This window comes from Ursus americanus, chromosome 19, assembly GCF_024610735.1.
Source record: "Ursus americanus isolate L20-20 chromosome 19, mUrsAme1.1.p, whole genome shotgun sequence".
NCBI lineage: Eukaryota > Metazoa > Chordata > Mammalia > Carnivora > Ursidae > Ursus > Ursus americanus.
In genome coordinates, this window is record NC_142145.1 from 10,535,107 (window position 1) to 10,555,594 (window position 20,488).

The following is a 20,488-nucleotide window of genomic DNA, read 5'->3' on the forward strand; positions in this document are numbered from 1 at the left end:
AAATCTCCATAGGTGGGGGGTAAAAAGGAACCAGCTGATTTTTTCATAAACGTTTACAGCTGCATGTGAATAGATGTGATGTTTTCACATTCCAGATGAGTCTGCTAAAGGCTGGGGCAAGGGAACAAGAAAGACAAAGTTATATCTGGTTGTAAAGCCAAGCAATAAGCTATTATTTGGAAACCAGGGGCATGCTGTAACATAAAAAGCAATCTTTGGATTGCTGGTTACTTTGCTGATGCAAAGTCCTGATCCTGTCTTCAAAATATTTGAGGTTGGGATCAACTGAATCTAGCTTAAGATACCACAGCAAACCTAGCTAAGTGAGAGAAATGATTGCCTCTGATCCCTCTTACAGCATCCTGACAGAGGGTAAATAAATATACTTAAAACTCTACTCTGCCTTTATAACCAATGCCCAAAACATAATTTTAAAAATATAAAACGTAAAAAGAAGCAAGGAAATGTGACTCATAATCAAGAGAATCACAGGCAGCAGAAGCAGATGCGCAGATAGCCCACATATTGGAATTAGTAAACATGAGTTTCAGAGTAACTATGAAAAATATACAGTGTATCTTTCCCAGACTTTTATTTCTAAACTCCCTGTGATTTTAGCTTTAAAGTGTGTATGTTTCTCATATTGTTTGTAAAATTATTTACTGTCTGGCAGGATACTGTTGTAAGTCGTAGATGCATATCATAAACTTGTTTAGAGAAATGACTAAAATTTGACATAAGGGAAAATAACTAAAAAGTCAACAGGGGGAATGATACGTAACAGTAAAAAACACACTCAATTAATCCAAAAGAAGGCAGGAAGGGAAGAACAAAGGAACAAGAAGCAGTTAGGGAAAATAGAAAATAAATAGCAAAATGGCGCACTTTAAACTATACTTATTTATAATAAATGTAAATGCGCTAAACAGTCTGATAACAATTTGAAGTATCTTACACCTATACCATGTAATCTATCACGTCTAACTGTGTTCTCTGCAATGGTTATTTACTATTCAGTGTTTTGTGACAGGAGAAAATACCTACCTATTATTTTTAGGTACTAGAATTTGTACATGTGTTTGGCTATTTAAATCTTACCACAAAAACTAAAAATATCGTGTCAATTTTATGCAAGGGAAGTCGAGACTATTAACAATGATAAATTCATAAATAATAATAGATTCACCCAAGATCTTACCCCTAGAAAATTTGGGAGCTGGGATTTAATCTTCAGACTTTCTACCTCCAAATTTTTTATCTGTCTGTAACATGATGCCTCCTAAAAGTAAATGTATTACACTTGCATTGTGAGAGTTAGAAAAGTTATCTGCATAACATTGTAATCACTGACTTTCTAAACTTATAATAAGTGCCTCACTCCTGAATGAAGAGCTGAAAGCCATCTAATAGTCAAAAATTACAAAGCATCAATTTGAGGATTATAAAGAACTAAGAAAATTGTTTTTAAAATAAGCTGTGCATTTCCATTTTTAATTTTTCTAATTACCCCATCTATTCATTAGGAAAGTTTTCAAATGTGATTAGATTTAGAGGGATGGGTATAATCAAGGTCAATTATGTAAGTGTTCCAAATATACACCAGATCTTGCTCCATATTAAACTACGATCCTAACATTAGCTTCAGGCCACATTCAAAACTGTGCTGAATAATCATTTCTACCTGTAATGCATTTACTAATTGGTAAAGCATGTCTTTGTCAATTGGGCTCATTCTAAACTATTTTCAATTCATTAAGTAAAAATATTGAGTTGATTTTCTCCAAATTGCCATAGATTTTCTTTAACTCATTGAAATGTAAACATACACCTTTTCTTCTAGGAGTAGTCATCCTCATTTGTAAATCTTATTGAGAATACTTTCAGCCTTATTTATCTGATAGTTTTGGGATGAGAATAATACACTGAATATATAGAAAGAATCTAATTTTCAATATGATTTGCCATTTAATAGTGAGGTACATATTCTTACAACTTCATATATTATTAATTTTAATAAGATTGTTTTCTGTACTCTTGAAATATGTAACCTGTTTAGGGAAGAATCAGTTAGTCAACTGTCATGCAAATTTATTAGCAGAGAGTTCAGAAATAATCACAGGTGTTGTTTTCTGTTCATAGATTGAGAACACTTTTTCCTGTTATTAAATGTTAGCTATTGTTCTTTTTCCTTTAGTTTTAACATTGTTTTTAAAATATTTGACTTATCTAATACTAGCTAAGTACCAAACACTGTCTTAAACACTTAATGCATTATCACATTTAATCCTCATAATAATAATTTACTTTACTAATCTATACTTATTTTGTGGTGACTATGTTATGAAGAAAGGAAATAATTTCTCCAAACTAAAACAATTACTAAATTTTGGAGTCGATATTTGTATTCCATCTATTGGGATTTTAACCAGTAAGCTAGAAAATAACAATGTTGCCAATGGCATTCATCTGTTCGTCCCGTAGTCGCCAAATACACACTGAGCACATTTTACATCGCAGGCTCAGAACCAGGACTGGGAACAAAATTGATCATGACACAGAGGAACTCATTTTTCCTGGAAAAATAGGAGACTCAATAAATGAATTAAACATCATAATTGCTCAGATAGATGTGTACAGTTATAAAGTATAATAGTAATTATTTTAGAGTGATTTCCACATACTTACTAGATGCCACACGATGAATTAGGCAATGAATTGAACACTATACAACACTATACAGAATTTAAATCCTCATGCAGTACGCTGTCAAATTGGAGATTTACGAAGAAGTAAAAGATAACTAAATTAAAATATTGGCAGCAAGAGGGGCACCTGGGTGGCTCAGTCGGTTAAGCGACTGCCTTCAGCTCAGGCCACGATCCCAGGGACCTGGGGTCAAATCCCATGTCCCAGGTCAGGCTCCCTTCTCAGCAGGGGAGTCTGCTTCACCCCCTCCCCCTGCTCATGCTCTCTCACTCACTCTCTCTCTTTCAAATAATTGAATAAGGTCTTTAAAAATATATATTGGAAGCAAGAGATACAGAAAAAAAGACCACTAAACCTATATTGTCAGATAAGCCTTTCAGGAAAAATTGTGTGGAAATTAGTACAAACAGCAGGGTAGGAAGAATACCCAGAATGTTTTAGAAAGAGGTAAGAGCACATGCAAGACAACTTAACCTAAACAGAAGTTCAGCACTAAAAGTAGTTTTGCATGGTTAATAGACATACTGCAGGATTAGGGTTCCTGGTTAGTTCAGAAATACCTCAAAAGTGACATTAGTTTGGCGGCATAGCAGACATAAGGGCACACAGTCATAATGTATCTGAGTCAATAGAAATAGAATGAGAATAGAAACACAATCAAAGTTACAAATCCCTATTGAATCAGAAAATCCCCTAAGGATTTCCTGCACCAATTCTCCCCAATAGAACTTGCTGCAATATGGGAATGTTCTATATCTGGCCTCTCCAATACAACAACTATTAGCCATATGTGGCTAGAAAGCTCTCACGACGTACATAGTGTGACTGAACAGCTCAATTTTTTATTTTATTTAATACTGTGTCTACCATATTAGAGGGTATAGCACTGTTTACAATGTCCAGCACTCCAGTGAAAAGACATCCAGTATGCTTCTTCAGGCTTTCCACATCTTTAACAAATTTTCTGTATATTCTCTCCCTTTGTAATCATCAATGGCCCACATAGATTATTACTAATCACAGAATGACAGGTTTCATTAGGTTTGGTTTGATTATTTCCATGAGTGCAGCAGAAGTTGAATAACCAGATATGTCTCCTTTACTTTTCAAACCATTAGCTGCACAATACTGCTGAATAACTATCAAGGGCTTCTATGTAGAGGTTTTCATACGAAATTTCAGATTGGACTTTAAAAGCCTCTAATATTTGCTAGACTGTGGCTAAGAAATCAAGCTAATAAAACTCCCTCAGTACATTTTATCTGCAGTATATATAAATGTGGGTAAAGTCCTTTCTTCTTGAGACTCCACAAATTTGCTGAGGTTCCTGGTCTGACAGGAGGTGACCTTGCTAACTTTACTGCGAGACTGCAGTCCTGGAAGTTAGGTCCCATGCCTGTTTCTCCAGTAAGGCTCTCCAAGCACTGGCACAAAGTCAACCTTTGTTTCTTAATAGCTTGACACACCTGTTTAAATAAGAATTATCCATAAACGTGGCACCACAGCTATGGCCTTGATTGCACAATGGCTTTATCTAATTATAGACTGGCAAAAAAGAACAGATTTGTTATTGACTGTATGCAAATAATTATATTGCTACAAAAATTAAATAGATTTATATGGATTTCTGAATTGAGGTGGGGAGATTTGTGAGAATCAAACACCATTTAAAAATGTTTTATTTCAATTTGCAAAAGCAGACTTCACTACATCAAGGATTAGAGATAGATTAAGAAGACATTAAAAAAGGATTTCCTCACTTATCTATTGAATATAGAGCGTAAAAGAAGCACTAACTGTATTCCACTGCTATGGTCTGAAATTATCTCAGCGATGTCATCACAGACATCAGAAATGTGTACCAAAATACTATTCTTTAATTTATCAGCAGTTCAAAATACTTAGTATAGTCCCTTATTTTCCATCTCTTAGGATACTGTAGAAAGGATTCTTTTGTTGGATGATATCTTCAAGTCTTTCTCGTTATAGGATTATGAGACATTTACTTCAATTATGTAAACTTTACTTCAATTATGTAAACGTGTTGTTAATGATCTAACAGTTTCTGTAAACAGGGCTTTTAATCAAAAGTCTAGCACATTTAAAATATTAGAAATTTTATTTCCTTGTGTTTAGTGAGTTTGGGAAATAGGAGATTTAAGTATGACTTACAGATCACTATAAAATAATTAGAACAGAGCAGGTTTGTATGTAAGGGATGTTATAATCCAATTTTTATGTACTTCTTAAGAAGGAAAAAAAATTGTATTTACTCACCAGGAGGACAAGACCATATCAATTATAGACACAAGACACAGACACATATAGACATAGAGACTTTTTAGCTTCAGTTCTATAACTTTAGTCATTAGCTAAGATTAAACACAAAAACTGGCACAGAAGTCAAAGAACTGTTTACCTATGGAGGAGGCACAAAATTAATAATTTATTTAAGTGCCCTAATAAATAAATAGACAAAAAAAGACTAACAATCTTGATTCTCTATTATGCCTCACACAACTGAGAATATATTTCTAGTATCCATCTACAGAGATGGTCAAATAGTGAAATCATAAAGCTAAATTCTCAAGTAAAGCCTGGGCCCAGATGTCTTCACCAGTGAATTTTACCAAACATTTAAAGAAGAGCTAATACCAATTTGTTGCAAATTTTTATAAAAAAGTAATTAGAAATGAGAATACACTTTCTAATTCATTATAAGGATCCTGTACTACCTTAATAGGAAGGAAGGAAGGAAGGAAGGAAGGAAGGAAGGAAGGAAGGAAGGAAGGAGAGAAGGAAGGAAGGATGGGAGGGAAGGAAGGAAGAAGGAAAGAAGGGAAGAAGGAACAAAAACCTCCAAACCAAAACAAAACAAAAAACCCAAAACAGAAAAAAATTTCAGAAGAAAACTAAAGACCAATATCTCTTATCAATATAGACCAACAATCCTCGGCAAAATACTAACCAAGTCAAGCAGTATGTAAAAATGATTATATACCATGACCAAGTGGGATCTATGCCTGGAGTGCAAAGTTGGTTTGTCATCTAACAATCAATGAATGAAATAGATTATATCAATAGAATACATATCAAAAACTCATGATTATCTCAGCAGATACAGAAGAACATTTGACAAATTCAAACCCCCTTCTTGATATAAAACAAATCAACAACTATGAATAGGAAAGGACTTCCTCAATCTGATAAAGGTAATCTACCAAAATCCAATAGCTAACATCATACCTAAGTTGGAAAGCTAAATGTTTTCTCCATAAGATAAAGACAAGACAAAGATTTCTGCTCTCAGTACTTCTATTCAACATGTACTACGGCTTCTAGCCAGAGCAATAAGAAAGAAAATAATACAAAAGACACCTAGATTAGAAAGGAAGAGATGCAACTATCTCTATTCACATGATCTTGTATGTAGAAAATTTAAGCAATTTATAAAAAAAAAAAACCCACTATTGAAACTAATTGATGAAAGGTTGTAGGATACACAACTAAAAACATTTTTTGATACATTTGCAATGAACAACACAAACTTAAAATAAGAAAATTCCATTTACAATAGCACAAAAGTAAATAAAAGACTTTAACAATATTTAACAAAAGAAGTACAAAACTTATACCCTAAACACTACAAAATACCATTGGAAGAAATTTAAGGATCTTCCAATAAATTGAAAGACGTTCTAGGATCGTGGGCAGGAAACTAAGATAACTATATCCCAAATTGATCTGCAGATTCAACACATTCCCTATCAAACTCCCAGAAAACTTTTTTTTCAGAAATTGATGATCTAGCCCTAAAATTCATATGAATATTCAAGGAACCCAGAATAGCCGAACAATCTTCAAAAGAGGAACAAATTTGGAGGACTCACATTTCCCAATTTTGAAACCTACTGCAAAGCTACAGTAATCAAGACTGCGTGCTACTTACACAAAATGGGCACATAAATCAACAGAATAGATGTGAGAATCCAGGAATAAGCCCTCATTTACAGTCAATTTATTTTTGACAAGGGCGGCAGTACTATGTAACGGTAAAGGAATAGTCTCAAACAAAAACGTCAAGACAACTGAATGTCCATATGCAAAAGTATGACTTTGGACCCCTAGCTCATACCATATACAAAGCTCAAAATGCTTCAGATACCTAAATGTAAAATATAGAACTACAAAATTCTTAGAAAAACACATAGATAAATATACATGTCTTTTTCTGCAGCAATAGTTCCTTAAATATTTCACCAAAATCACAAGTAGATCAATTGGACTTCAATAAAATTAAAAACTATTGTGCTTGAAAGGATGCCTCCATCAAAATAAGGAATACACAACAAACTTCTGGTTGGAGAAAATATTGGCAAATCATATATCTGATAAAAGACTTAGGTCAATAGTAAAAAGAAAAATAGCACAGCGAATAGACAAAAATCTGATTAGACAGTTTTCCAAAGAAGGTACATAAATGGCCAAGAAGCACATGAAATGTCTGAAATCCTGAGACTTCAAGAAAATGCAAATCAAAACCACAATGAGATATCTATAATTTCGCAGTCTCTACAATGACTATAATGAAAATGAGAGATAGTAAGAAGGATGTAGAGAAATTAGACGACTCATACACTGTTGGTGGGAATGTAAAATGGAAATACATCTGACAGGTTCTCAGAAAATTAAACATAGATTTACCATATGGCCCAGAAGTTTCTTTCCTTACTATATACTCAAGAAAACTGAAAATATATATTCACACAAACCTGTATGTGATTATTCATGGTAGCATTATTCAAAATAGCTGAAAAGCGATAAAAACCTACATGTTCATCATTTGACAAATGGGTTTAAAAAAAGAATGTGGTATGTCCAAACAATGAAATGCTATTTAAGCAATAAAACAGAAATAAGTGCTGATATATTTTACAACATGGATAAATCTCGAGACTATTATGCTAAGTGGAAGAATTCAGATTAGATAGATAGATAAATATTTAGATAGATGATAGATATATATAGAGATGTATAGATATATAGATAGTATGATTTCATTTATATGAAATGTCCATAACAGGCAATTCTATAGACAAAGAAATTAGATTAGTAGTTATCTGTGGCTGAGAAGAAACTGACAGTGGGAGATGATGGAATAATGACTAAAATGTACTTGGTTTCTCTTAGGGGTAATAAAAAAAATTGAAAAAAGATTATGCTGGTGATTGTAAACTCTGTAAAATGTTTTTTTTTTAATGACTGAATTGTGCACTATAAGTGGGTGCACTGTATATAATAATTATATCTCAATAAATTTAAAAAATATGTATCAAAAATAAAATCAAAATGGTTGAAAGACCTAAGTATGAGACAGGAAATAATCAAAATCCTACAGAGGAACACAGTTAACAAACTCTCCAACCTCAGCTGCAGCAACTTCTGACTAGACGCATCTCCAGAGGCAAGGAAACAAAAGCAAAATGAACTATTGGGCCTTCATCAAGATAAAAAGCTTTTGCACAGTGAAGGAAATAATCAACACAACTAAAAGGCAGCCTACAGAATGGGAGAAGATATTTGCAAATGACATATCTAATAAAGGGTTAGTATCCAAAATATATAAAGAATTTATCAAACTCAACACCCAAAAACCAAATAATCCAGTTAAGAAATGGGCAGAAGACGTGAGTAGGCATTTTTCCAAAGAAGCCATACAGATGGCCAATGGACACATGAAAAGATGCTCAACATCACTCATCATCAGGGAAATACAAATCAAAACCACAATGAGATACCACCTCACACCTCTCAGGATGCCTAAAATTAATACAGGAAACAACAGATGTTGATGACGATGTAGAGAAAGGGGAACCTTCTTATACTGTTGGTGGGAATGCAAACTCAAGCAGCCACTCTGGAAAACAGTATGGTGGTTCCTCAAAAAGTTAAAAATAGAGCTACCCTACAACCTAGCAACTGCACTACTAGGTATTTAACCAAAGGATACAAAAAATACTGATTTGAAGTGACACATGCACCCCAATGTTTATAGCAGCAATATCAACAATAGCCAAATTATGGAGAGAGCCCAAACATCCATTGACTGAGGAATGGATGCAGAGGTGATATTTATATATAATGGAATATCACTCAGTCATCAAAAAGAATGAAATCTTGCCATTTGCAACAACGTGAACGGAGCTAGAGTGTATTACGTTAAGTGAGATAAGTCATGATTTCACCCATGTGTGGAATTTAAGAAACAGAATAGATGAACATGGGGAAGGGAAAAAAGGGAGGGAAGCAAACCAGAAGAGACTCTTGACTATAGAAAACAAACTGAGCGTTGCTGGAGGGGAGGTAGGCAGGGGATGGGCTAAATGGGGGATGGGTATTAAGGAGGGCACTTGTGGTGAGCACTGGGTGTTATATGTAAGTGACGAATCACTAAATTGTGCTCCTGCAGCCAATACTACACTGTATGTTAACTAACCAGAATTTAAATAAAAATTTGAAAAAAATAGCAATTAACAAAAAGTAGACTCCACACCCAGTGTGGTGCTTGAACTCACACACACACACACACACACACACACACACACACACACAAATTCAAAAAAGATTATGGTGATGATTGCAAACTCTGTAAAATGTTTTTTTTTAAACTACTGAATTGTCCACTCTAAGGTGTACCGCATGTGATAATTATATCTCAATAAATCTTAAATCTATGTATCCACAAACTCCCGTATTAGTGCGATGAGGATAAAGGCATGCAGAAGAAACTGTCCGTGGATAGGCTCTATTTGATACCAAAAGAATTTGTGATGATGTAAAATTTATATAGGCTTCAAGACAAGGAATTTTCTGGAAAAAAAATTATTGCCAGACAACAAGAGAAAGATTCTGCAACTTGAATGGCTGAATTGTGAGCCACAATAAATTATGGAATAATAAAAACTAAGTAAAGGCTTGCCTTTGAGTTAAAGAAAATGATCAATACAATGAATGAAGTTTTTTTTCTTCTTTAAAACAAATCTGGTTCAGTAGAGAGACTACTTTTCTCTCTCTGCCTATATTATTTTTCAATTACATTCAAAACTGACTAATAATTAGAAAGTGAACAACTTATAAATTATATATTTGAACATTTGCAAAAATGGGCTTAATAGATTAGGGAAAATGGAGAAATGCAATTAAGAAAATAAAAACACTAATTTGAAAAAAATATATGCACCCCTATATTTATTGCAGCATTATTTACAATACCCAAGATATGGTGTCCATTGATAGATGAATGGATAAAGAAGATGTGGTACATATTTATACACAATGGAATATCAGTCATAAAAAAATGAAATCTCGCCATTTGCAATGACATGGATGGAACTAGAAATTTCACTCATATGTGAAATTTAAGAAACAAGTAGACAAAGAGAAAAAAAAAACCAGATTCTTAAACACAGAAAACAAATTGGTGCTTGTCAAAAGGAACGTGGGTGGGGAGGTGGGTGAAACAGATAAAACCTGCTGAGTATTAAGAAATATATAAAATTGTCGAATCATTATATTGTACACCCGAAACTAATGTAACACTGTATGTTAATTATACTTCAATTAAACAACAAAAGGTAAAAAAAATATATAAATGAACAAAAGAAACAGAGCAAGAAAAACAAAACAAAAGTTCTTTATAGCTCCAATGAGATCAGTGGGAATAGTATCTCTGACCAAAATTAGCAGAAAAATAGAAAAAAATGAATATTAGAAAAAACTGTGAGGTATTCAAGGAAATTTTAAGACAATAGGTGCCCCCTCCAAACAAAACTAAACAAAAAGCTAGTTGGAAAATCTCAGAATAGAGTGGTTGTTCTTTTAATGAGAGATAAAGGAAAAGTGCATTAAAAGAAAAATAACATGAATGAAAATAAAATCAAGGATATGGTGGACATGTTTGTTAAATATCACCCTCAAAATTAAAGAGTTTTAAAATACCACTAAAATTATCGTCGCTAAGCTGCTGGATTAAGGCAAGAAGAGATGTGGAATATTCCGATATTACCAAGGAATAGAGTTTTGAAGAATGTGAATAGAAATAAAATTCAATGCAGATAGAAGGAAACAGATACAAGACAATATTTTAATCCGAAGGTGCAAACGGCTTTACTATAGGAGGAACATTTGATTTAACAAAATCATAATACAACTGCTTACATTCCCAAAGTGATTTCTCTTCAAATGTAGAAGAATCTCAGTTTCATGCACAAAGCAAAAGCAAGGGAGACACAAAACAAAGGTCTCTTTTTTGTCTAATGGAGAATCTTTCCTTTTCTTCCTAAAAAGAACCAAAGTGTATTCTAGTTAGTGGTTCACTTAGTAGAAAGATTGCTTTTTGCAGGCTCCCTTCTAACTGTCGTGACCTATGAAATGTAGTGGGCACTGTAGGGTATGTATTTGGAGGCACTTTGTGATTGCTGGGACAGCTGGCCTGTAAGCCCTTTCTCCTGCAACCCTTTCTTCTTTCCAGACATACAGACTTGGAGCTGGAAACCCAGAATCTATCTTGGACAGAGGTAACATTGAGGATAGAAGCCATGCACTAATTATGGAAGAAAGCAAAGCTAATATTTATCCTCCGTAGCCTACCTAGGCTGACTGTTGTTTGCCTGAGAGAGAATCAAGCCTCTACTTTGTTTAAACCACTCTGAGGGGGCTTTCTATCCTATGTAGTTGAATCTCATCCTACACTGAGTACCAGTTGCGGCTGTACCGCCAGGAACAGAACACAGACTATGGGACTGGCTAACTGGAGGAGGTGAGAATACATATGATAAGGAATACAATTTTGCACGCTGCAAAGCTAGTGACCATCATTTTGTAGTGGCAAAACAGTAGGTCAGACTGTTACCTTCAGTAATTTGGAAGGAAGAGCTAGGATTCCTGAGGCTGATATATTATGAAATATATGAAAAATTCAGGACGTTAGTGTGTGTTGGCTCATTCTGGATGTTTTCAACAAAACCCTATCAGTGAGAAATAAATTGAGTCTGGAGCTTTCTAGTCTACTAAAAGAGAGAGAAAGAAATGCCATTTTGCCAAGGGACAGACTCTCTGCCTATGGCTTACAAGATAAGTTGCCAGGGAGTCTGGAACTTGGAACATTTTCAGGGTCAAAAATCCAATTGCTTCTATATGTATATTGAATCACTTATGAACAGGGGTTGTAAAAATGCAGATATAGTGGGAAATAATCCTGGTGCTTTGCCATAAAAAGGCAGTGAAGTACTGGCAAAGATGGCAAATGCTTCTGATTGCCTCTGGGCAGTGATTGCTGAGCTTGAAAGGGAAGGGAGCTGGCAGAGCTTAAAAGCCAGTTAATACGAGTTTAAAAACTATGACAGCCTAAGTAGCTCACTGTGCCATTTTCATAAAAACAGAAACAAAAACAAACTGTCTCAGCATCTACTCTATTTCTGAATGAACATATCCTTATGAAGGTATTGAACTTCAAAGATTACAAAGATGTCATAATGTCATTCATGCAGGGTATGCAGATGCAGTCGAAGCGCATGGTCTTCTAGGGCTTTTCCTTCCTTAATAGACTCGTTTTATTCTCTGTGGCAAAGAACCTGGCTAAAGGATTGCATTTTCAACTTGGGGTCTTGCTGGTAGCTAGAGGTGATCAACTTATAGAAGTCAAACTTTGGGGATAAGCTTCTGGAAAGGCTGTATAGAGATAATTGAGTCAGCTCGTGGCTGACTCCTTTACTCTTCTCACATTTCCTCTTCCTTCTGCTAAGATTGTGGATTTTGAATTCCAGCAGACATCTTGAATCATGCACTCAAGTTAGAGGAGCAGAAGACAGGGGTGCTCTGCGTGGCATGTCCCTGTCTGCTTGTACTGTTTAATCTGGCGTTGCTTTGTTTAATGTGAGAGAAATATAAACATAAAAAATCATCCAGGGTGTGGTCACTTTGGGCCTGTCCTCTCTTACTCTCTTCTCTCACAAAAACTTCTAACATGATGGTTGCAGTTTCATTAGCTATTCTGAACTACAAGCGGAACTTGAATTTCAAAGTCGTGCACCAATGTTGGTACAGTAGAAAAATAGAGGGAATTTGGGTACCTGATGACCACGGAATAGCAATTCCAGACACCTTTTATCACCGGTTTTGTATCGGCAATGCATACCTCCATCTTGTGGGTTTCTTTTGGCATTACGTTACATGCATCTAATCTTAATATAAAAATGGAGCAAGTAATATACAAGAAGGACAAAATAACTTTAGCCCCAAACTTTTTCATAGCAACATTTGATGCTACAACATAGCTTGAGGATTATTATCTTCAAAGACTTTAGAGAAATAAAATGCATCCCAAGAAGTGTAAATACAAATTTCCTTGTAAAAATCAAAGCGACAGTCATTCTTAGTCATGAATTAATGTAGAGATTCTAGCACCCGTGAGGTCTTCTTGAACAATATTTTAATTGAAAATAGATAGGACAAAAAATGTGGTTTAGAAATGAAGATAAAATAAAATGGCTGGTGGTTACTAAAACCGTACTTAAGCGTAGAATTAGATATTATATAATAAAGTAAGCAATGATAGGAAAATGAAGAATTATTAATGAGAAATAAAAAATGATGTGTATATATTCATATATGTACATACATTCATTCATGCATATGTATATATGAAGTAAAGATGAATTGAAGAATGTGTATATATATACTCATATATTAATATGGAAGATATAGTCTGTTGGAATGTGTAAAAAAATGCTCAATAAGTGTGAAAGGGACTTACTTCAAAGAGACTTCTAAAGATACTTGTTATCAAAATAAGTGTTCTATACAACAAAAAAATTAGAGAAAAGGGAAACAGTAACATATATATAAATGGAAAGATGTTCAGAATGACAGTAAGGCCATGAATATTCTAAAACATTTATTTAACTGGAAATAGAGATTATATAGTACAAGTGTGTGCATAGAAGATCTTTGTGAGAGTAATAATATATAACTTGTTTTCGTACAGTGGATATGTATGAGTATCTTGAAAGGGTAAGTGACCACTGACAACATGGGAAACCAGTGCAGAATTATAAAATTGAAAATGGGACAAAAAGTAACAAATAGCAATTTAACCAAACCAGCAGCAAAGAGGCAAAAAAGAATGAACAGAGTAAAATAAATAATAAATCAAGGCAGTTGGAACACATTAAATCAAGTATGCCATTTATTAAACTACATGCGAACAGCTTTGATTTTACCCCTGGAACACAGACTGGTAAGAAGGGCTAAAACTCCACACCCAATTATATTTCATCTTTTAAGAAACACATTTGAAATAGAGCTTTATAGAAATGCTGAAAATAAAGAGACAGGTAAGGAGATTCAAAACATTTCCAAACATGAGAAAAACAAGATATGACAATACTAATGTGCAAAACATTAAGATAAAAGAAATACATTCCAAGACAAAAGCTAAGGTTCATTATCCCTAGTAGAACACATACTGTAAAGAATGCTAAAAAAAAGAATTTTAAAGCCAAATTAATATCAAATGGAATCACAAATTCTAGGGAAGAATTAAGGAAGAGTAAATATCTGGGTTAAAAAATGAACAAACTATAGTGATAACAAGAGACAAATTGGTAATTATATTACATATACATGTATTACATATAACTATATATAATTAAGTCACATATATTTAGATGTATGTACATGTAAATAGACAAAACCATCCAACTAAACAGCACAAATTTCTGAATTAGTTAAAATAAATATAAGACTATGTTTTTTACAAAGAATAATGTTTAAATAAAAAGAACTGGGGTACCTGGGTGGCTCAGGAGATTAAGCGTCCAACTTTTGGTTTCAGTTCAGGTCATGATCTCCGGGTTGTAGGATGGAGCCCTACTTGGGATTCTCTCTCTTCCTCTGCCTTTCCCTCTGTCCTTCCCCCCTGTTCATTCTCATTCTCTCTCTCTCTTTCAAATAAATAAATCTTTAGGGGTGCCTGGGTGGTACAGCGGTAAAGCGTCTGCCTTCGGCTCAGGGCGTGATCCCAGCATTATGGGATCGAGCCCCACATCAGGCTCCTCCGCTATGAGCCTGCTTCTTCCTCTCCCACTCCCCCTGCTTGTGTTCCCTCTCTCGCTGGCTGTCTCTCTCTCTGTCAAATAAATAAATAAAATCTTTAAAAATAAATAAATAAATAAATAAATAAATAAATAAATAAATCTTTAAAAAATAAAGAACTAGATTGTTTTAAAGTAAAATATTTGAAAAAAATACACACTGCAAACCTTAAGGAAGCTGATGTGTCAATTTTAACCAAAAATGCTGAGACAAAGAATATTACCAGATATTGAGAACAACATCTTGTAATTTTTAAATGAAGTTATTCATCAAGAAGACATAAAATTGTTTATAGACCTAAATATTTATGGACCTAAAAGAGAGTGTTTCAAAATACATAAAACAGTAATCAATATGATTAAGTGGAGAAATACAAATATCTACAAATATAGTTGGAGATTTTAAGAAATGCTATTGTTAAATTACAGAAACAAGCAGAAAAAATACAGAATATCAGAAAAAATAAAAGTTTTAGAAATAACTTCTAAATAAAGTTTTAGAAAATTTGAACACTATCAACCAACTTGGTCTAATTAATATTTACAATAGGCCACAGCCAACAACTGCACAATATATACTTGTTTCAAGTGCATTTATAATATTTACAAATAACTATTTTGAGTCACAAAACAAGTCATAATAAATATTGAGATTTCAAAATAATTTGGAGTACACCCTCTGCATAGAACAGTAAATTAGAAATTGATAAAATTAAAACACGAAGAAAATTCACAAGTGTCTGTAAATAAACAACATAGTCCTAAATAACCTCAGGGTAAAAAAAGGAATCATTAAGGAAATTTAACAATATTTCAGACTGAATTAAAATGAACACAAAACATACTACAATTTGTGGATGGACTTCCACTTAGAATAAAATATGCTCAGAAGAAACATTGTCTCTAATTTGACAACGGGAAAAAAACAGATCAGCTGTTTCATCAACAGTTCATAACAATTTTTATTCTTATTGGAAAACTGAAGTTAAAGAGAAATAAAGGAATCTGAAATCCAAAGAGGTTGGAATTCTTCCAAGCAATGAAAGGATATACATATTTTCTTATCTATGATAATCTGGAACTGTCCTGGCCACAATATAAGAAGGTAAAATTTAACTTGGCTAAAAGTCAAGTGGGAACTGATAAATCTGACGTTGCTGGCGGCACTTAGCAACTGCTCTCACTCAGCCATACAGCACTGCAGCATTTCAGATCTCATTCCCCAGGCAGGTGCTCAGTGGAGAAATTGAGTGTAGGGCAAAGGACTGCAGAGAGCAAATGTTGAGTGGCTCAGATGAGCAGGGGGTCATTGACAGCTGTTGGGGGCCAGGTAGGAAACATCACCCACTTCCCAAGTCCCTTATATTTACAAAGCAAATGCCTTAATCCTCTGGGGTAGGAGCAAAAAACCCTTTTGCCTACAGAATGCAAAGGAGTTAATCACAGATAGCAGACAAGACACAAATGCCACACTGCCTGCTTCGCTAAACTTTTGTATAAAACTAAAGATCTCCATCACTGGGGAGTGGGAAGAAATTGCTCTTATGCAATACTCCAAGGAGCCTGTCACTTACTGCAAGAGAGATAGACACAAAAAGGAGCTTGTCACTTGCTGCAAGAGAGATAGACACAAAACCCTGCCAGTTACCCCCACACTTCATTCCTGCAGAGCCGAAGATTCAGAAGGAGGGGCAAAACTCAAGGTTAACTAGCACTTGTGAAGGTGATAAAGTGGTCAGCGCTCACTCCCTCCAAAATGATATTCTATACAGCAAATCTCAAGTTGCTGGGAGGGACATCAAGGTCACTCACTGGCAAAGCACAGGTAAAGACTGCAGATGGAGGGAAGTCAAAGAGAAATTCTGTACAACACATGGAGAGGCAAGAATGTAAGGTTTAACATTCTATCCCCTGATCTGTACGATATGATATATATTGATGTGGTTTCTGCAGCTGTGGGCAGTACAGTAAATCCACACCCAACATCAACCACAGATATAAGGCTGAGCTTGACCAACAAAGGGATGAGGGTGTAGGAATGCTGAGAAAGATACCTCTAAGCACAGAAATTTCCTAGGACTGAGAGAACAGAAGACTAGACCAGAAAAAAAAAAAACAAAAAACAGATGAATTCCACACACCCCCAACAGGTGTAACATGATGTATTGCTAGAGAGGGCAAGTGTATGAAGAGACTCCTCCATGGCACAGACATCCAGGTATGGCTGACGCTAAGAATGCACTAACTCGGCACTAACTCTGAGAAAAACTGTCCAGCCCTCCAGCTGCTACTTTAAGCACTTAACCCACCACTAGAGGTATTTGAGCCTGTGACATTGGAAAGTAACCATAGCAATAAGAACCATAAACCATCACAGCAACTATAACAATACAGCACTATTCTAGACTACATTGGCTCAACCGCCCACTCTAATGGCCTGACAAAAGACCTGTGCGCTTGCCAAGCTTCAACACTACTTACTACAATAACTAGCATTCAATGAAAATTTGTGAAGATATGACAGAGTGAAAAACTAAATCCCATTTCAGGAGATAAAGCAATCCACAAAACCAGGCTTAGAAATAATCAAGATGTGGCAACTATCAGACAAGTTTTTTAAAATGACCCTCATTAAAATCTTAAAGAGTCTAGTGAAAAGGAGGCCAGTATACATGCACAGATGGAGAATTTCATCGGAGAGAAGGAATATTGATTAAAATTAAAATCCTGGGAATTAAAAAAATGGTATCAGAGATGAACAATTCCATTGACTGGCTCATCAGTGACTTGAATTACCCAAACAAAACACAAAGGGGAAAGAAAGAGTTACAGATGAAGACAGGAAAGACATGGAACATTATCACAATGGTCTAACATATGGGTGGATAAAATGCCAGAATGAGGGGGAAAAGCAATAATGCGGGGAAGTAAAACTATTTAAGGTAATACTGGCTAAAAATTTCTCCCAAAACAGTAGGGAAAATATCTTGGGTATAACATCAGAAATATAACTTTTATTTTAAAAAGTGAAAAAAAAATGATAAATTTGTCCTTATCAAGATTTTTAAAATGTGTCCTTTCTAAAACACTATTATGAGTAACGAAAACCAAGCAAAGACTGGAGAAAATATTTGAAAATCATATACTTGATAAAGAACTTATATCCAGAATATATCAAGAATATCAATAACACAATAATAAGAAAAAAATGAGGAAAAGGTTTGAATAGACCCTCCACCAAAGATGATATTCAGATGACAAATAAGCATGTAAAAACATACTCAACATGATTCATCATTAAGGACATACAAATTTAACAAGAGCTGGCTTTATATTTTAGGGGGTAGGGTACTATGCAAAATGAAAATCCATGACCATTTGTTTAAAAAATTAGTAAAAATGTCAAGATTGTCACAGCTCAGCATTACAGCAAATACAAAATGCTTCTAAGTGTCCTGTCCTGTGTGATTGCCCAGGGAAGACGCACAGGAAGCCTTCCCTGAATACTGTCACAGAGTTGTTAGAATATCCACAATTGAAAAGACCAAAGATTGGTCAGGAGGGGAAACAATCTGACTTCTCATACATTAATGTTCGGAATTGAAAATAGCAAAACATTTTGGAAAACTTTTTGGCAGTTCCATAACATGTTTAACATGCATGTAACTATATCTTAAAAATTGTAAGTTTTTCCTGCCTTTGCCTGTGAAAACCAGTAAGTCCATATATTGTAGTACAACACTTTAATATGTGTAGAAATAACTTTTAGTGGAAAACAACAACAAAAAACTCAACAGAGCAGCAGTTGAGCACAGAGAGCACAGAGAAAGGGTAGATTGGGAAGTGGTACCAAAAGAAATTTCTAGGTCTATTGCAATATTCTCTACCTTAATATTGGTGTAGTTAACAGGTGAGTTTAATCTGTCATAATTTCTAAGTTGAGATTTGTGCATTTTAATGTGTCCAAGTTTTACCTTTCCTCAGTCTGTCAAAACACACAAGCAGAAGGAAACTAGCAAGAAAACAAAAACTACTATAAACCAGGGCCAAAGCTTTAAGCATGGTTACTGAGAGCCAAGTTCTATTTATTGAAACTACTCTCAAAGAGGAAATGGCTATGACTTGTAAAGTCATCTCAAATTCTGTCCCATAACCTCAGAGATGAAAAACAAACAACAACAACAAAAACACTTTGATTTTCAAACTGAAAATCTTTTAGGTACAGTTTGGAAGCCATTGACCTTGGTCAATATGATAATTAATGAAATAAATGTTGAGGAAAACATCATAGTCACACTGATGGTATGATATTGCCCTAGGAATTAAATAATGTGAGAATGTGAATGTCCCAATCACTGAGAAATAATATACGAAACATTTGCCTGAGATACGGTTGCTGAATACGTTGAATTAATTGTACTTTCACTTAGGAATTTAATAAAGGTATTGTAGCAGCCAACACAGGGTAGAAGCTTGGGATCAAATGATGTTTGTCTTACCCCCCAACTCTCCTCCCTTAATTTTCGCGGACAATGGGAAGAGAGAGCATTGTAAGAACGCTGTTACATCGCCAACTCACACATCTGTCATGTTTTCAACAGTGGTGTTGGTTGTGCTGGTGCAGTCGCTCATGGATGCTAAAATTACATTTTTTCTGGCAGTACATCACTAACATCTCCCACACCTATTTTATTTCATTTTTTCCCCACACCTATTTTAAATCACAGATCATTAGCATAAGCTCAATTATTTGAAAAACTCAGAGAAGAACTTGAATTAAGAGTACAGATGTAGAATTTAGAAACATTCCTAATTATTTTAGAAGTCTATGCATAGCACTCACTGAAAAAAATTAGCTGCATTTCCCCCAGAATTGCTGCAATAAGTTAGACTAAACTGTCCTAAGTCAAAAGTTGTGTGTGTGTGTGCATGTGTGTATGTGTGTGTGTGTATGTATTTACAAAAAAGAGAGTATTGTGGTGGATACTAGAATAACACATTAGAGTAGCTATGATAACATCTATCAGATAGTCGGAAAAAAGTCATTGCAACATAGGTCATGTTGGGGAGGAAAAATAATTTTCCCTCTACCTTTCTGAGTTCTTAGAGGAGACCACTGTAATAAAAGATTAACAAGAGAAAAATAAGTATCATGACTATGTCAACCTCATGTATGCATGGGACACACCCAGGGGAAAATAGGTAACTCCCCCAAGGTGGCTTAAAATTAGGGATTAAATATTATCTTTTATAGGGGAAGGGGAGAGAGTATGTACACCTCTTGGGAAAGACCAATGGGCCGTTAGAAGAAGAGATCAGAGGTATGATAGTGTTAAAAGATAAACGGATGCTTATTAAAAATTTTGAGTTTATGTGAGCCAACTTCAATCCCAACCAGCAGTCCAAACCTGACACGGTGAGGAGCACTCCACAGACAAAAAGCAGGGCAACACTTACATAAAGAAAGTGCAGATGCAAGGGAAACTTTTGACTGGCTACAGCTTGAAGTCTAGTTGGCTGTTTGTGATGGGTTTTCCTTAGCATTTTGATTTCATAACCGTGAGGCATTTGGAGGCTTCAGATGTGGGGTCTATTAGGCAGGCCTCTTGGAGCGCTAGAGACACGTTCAT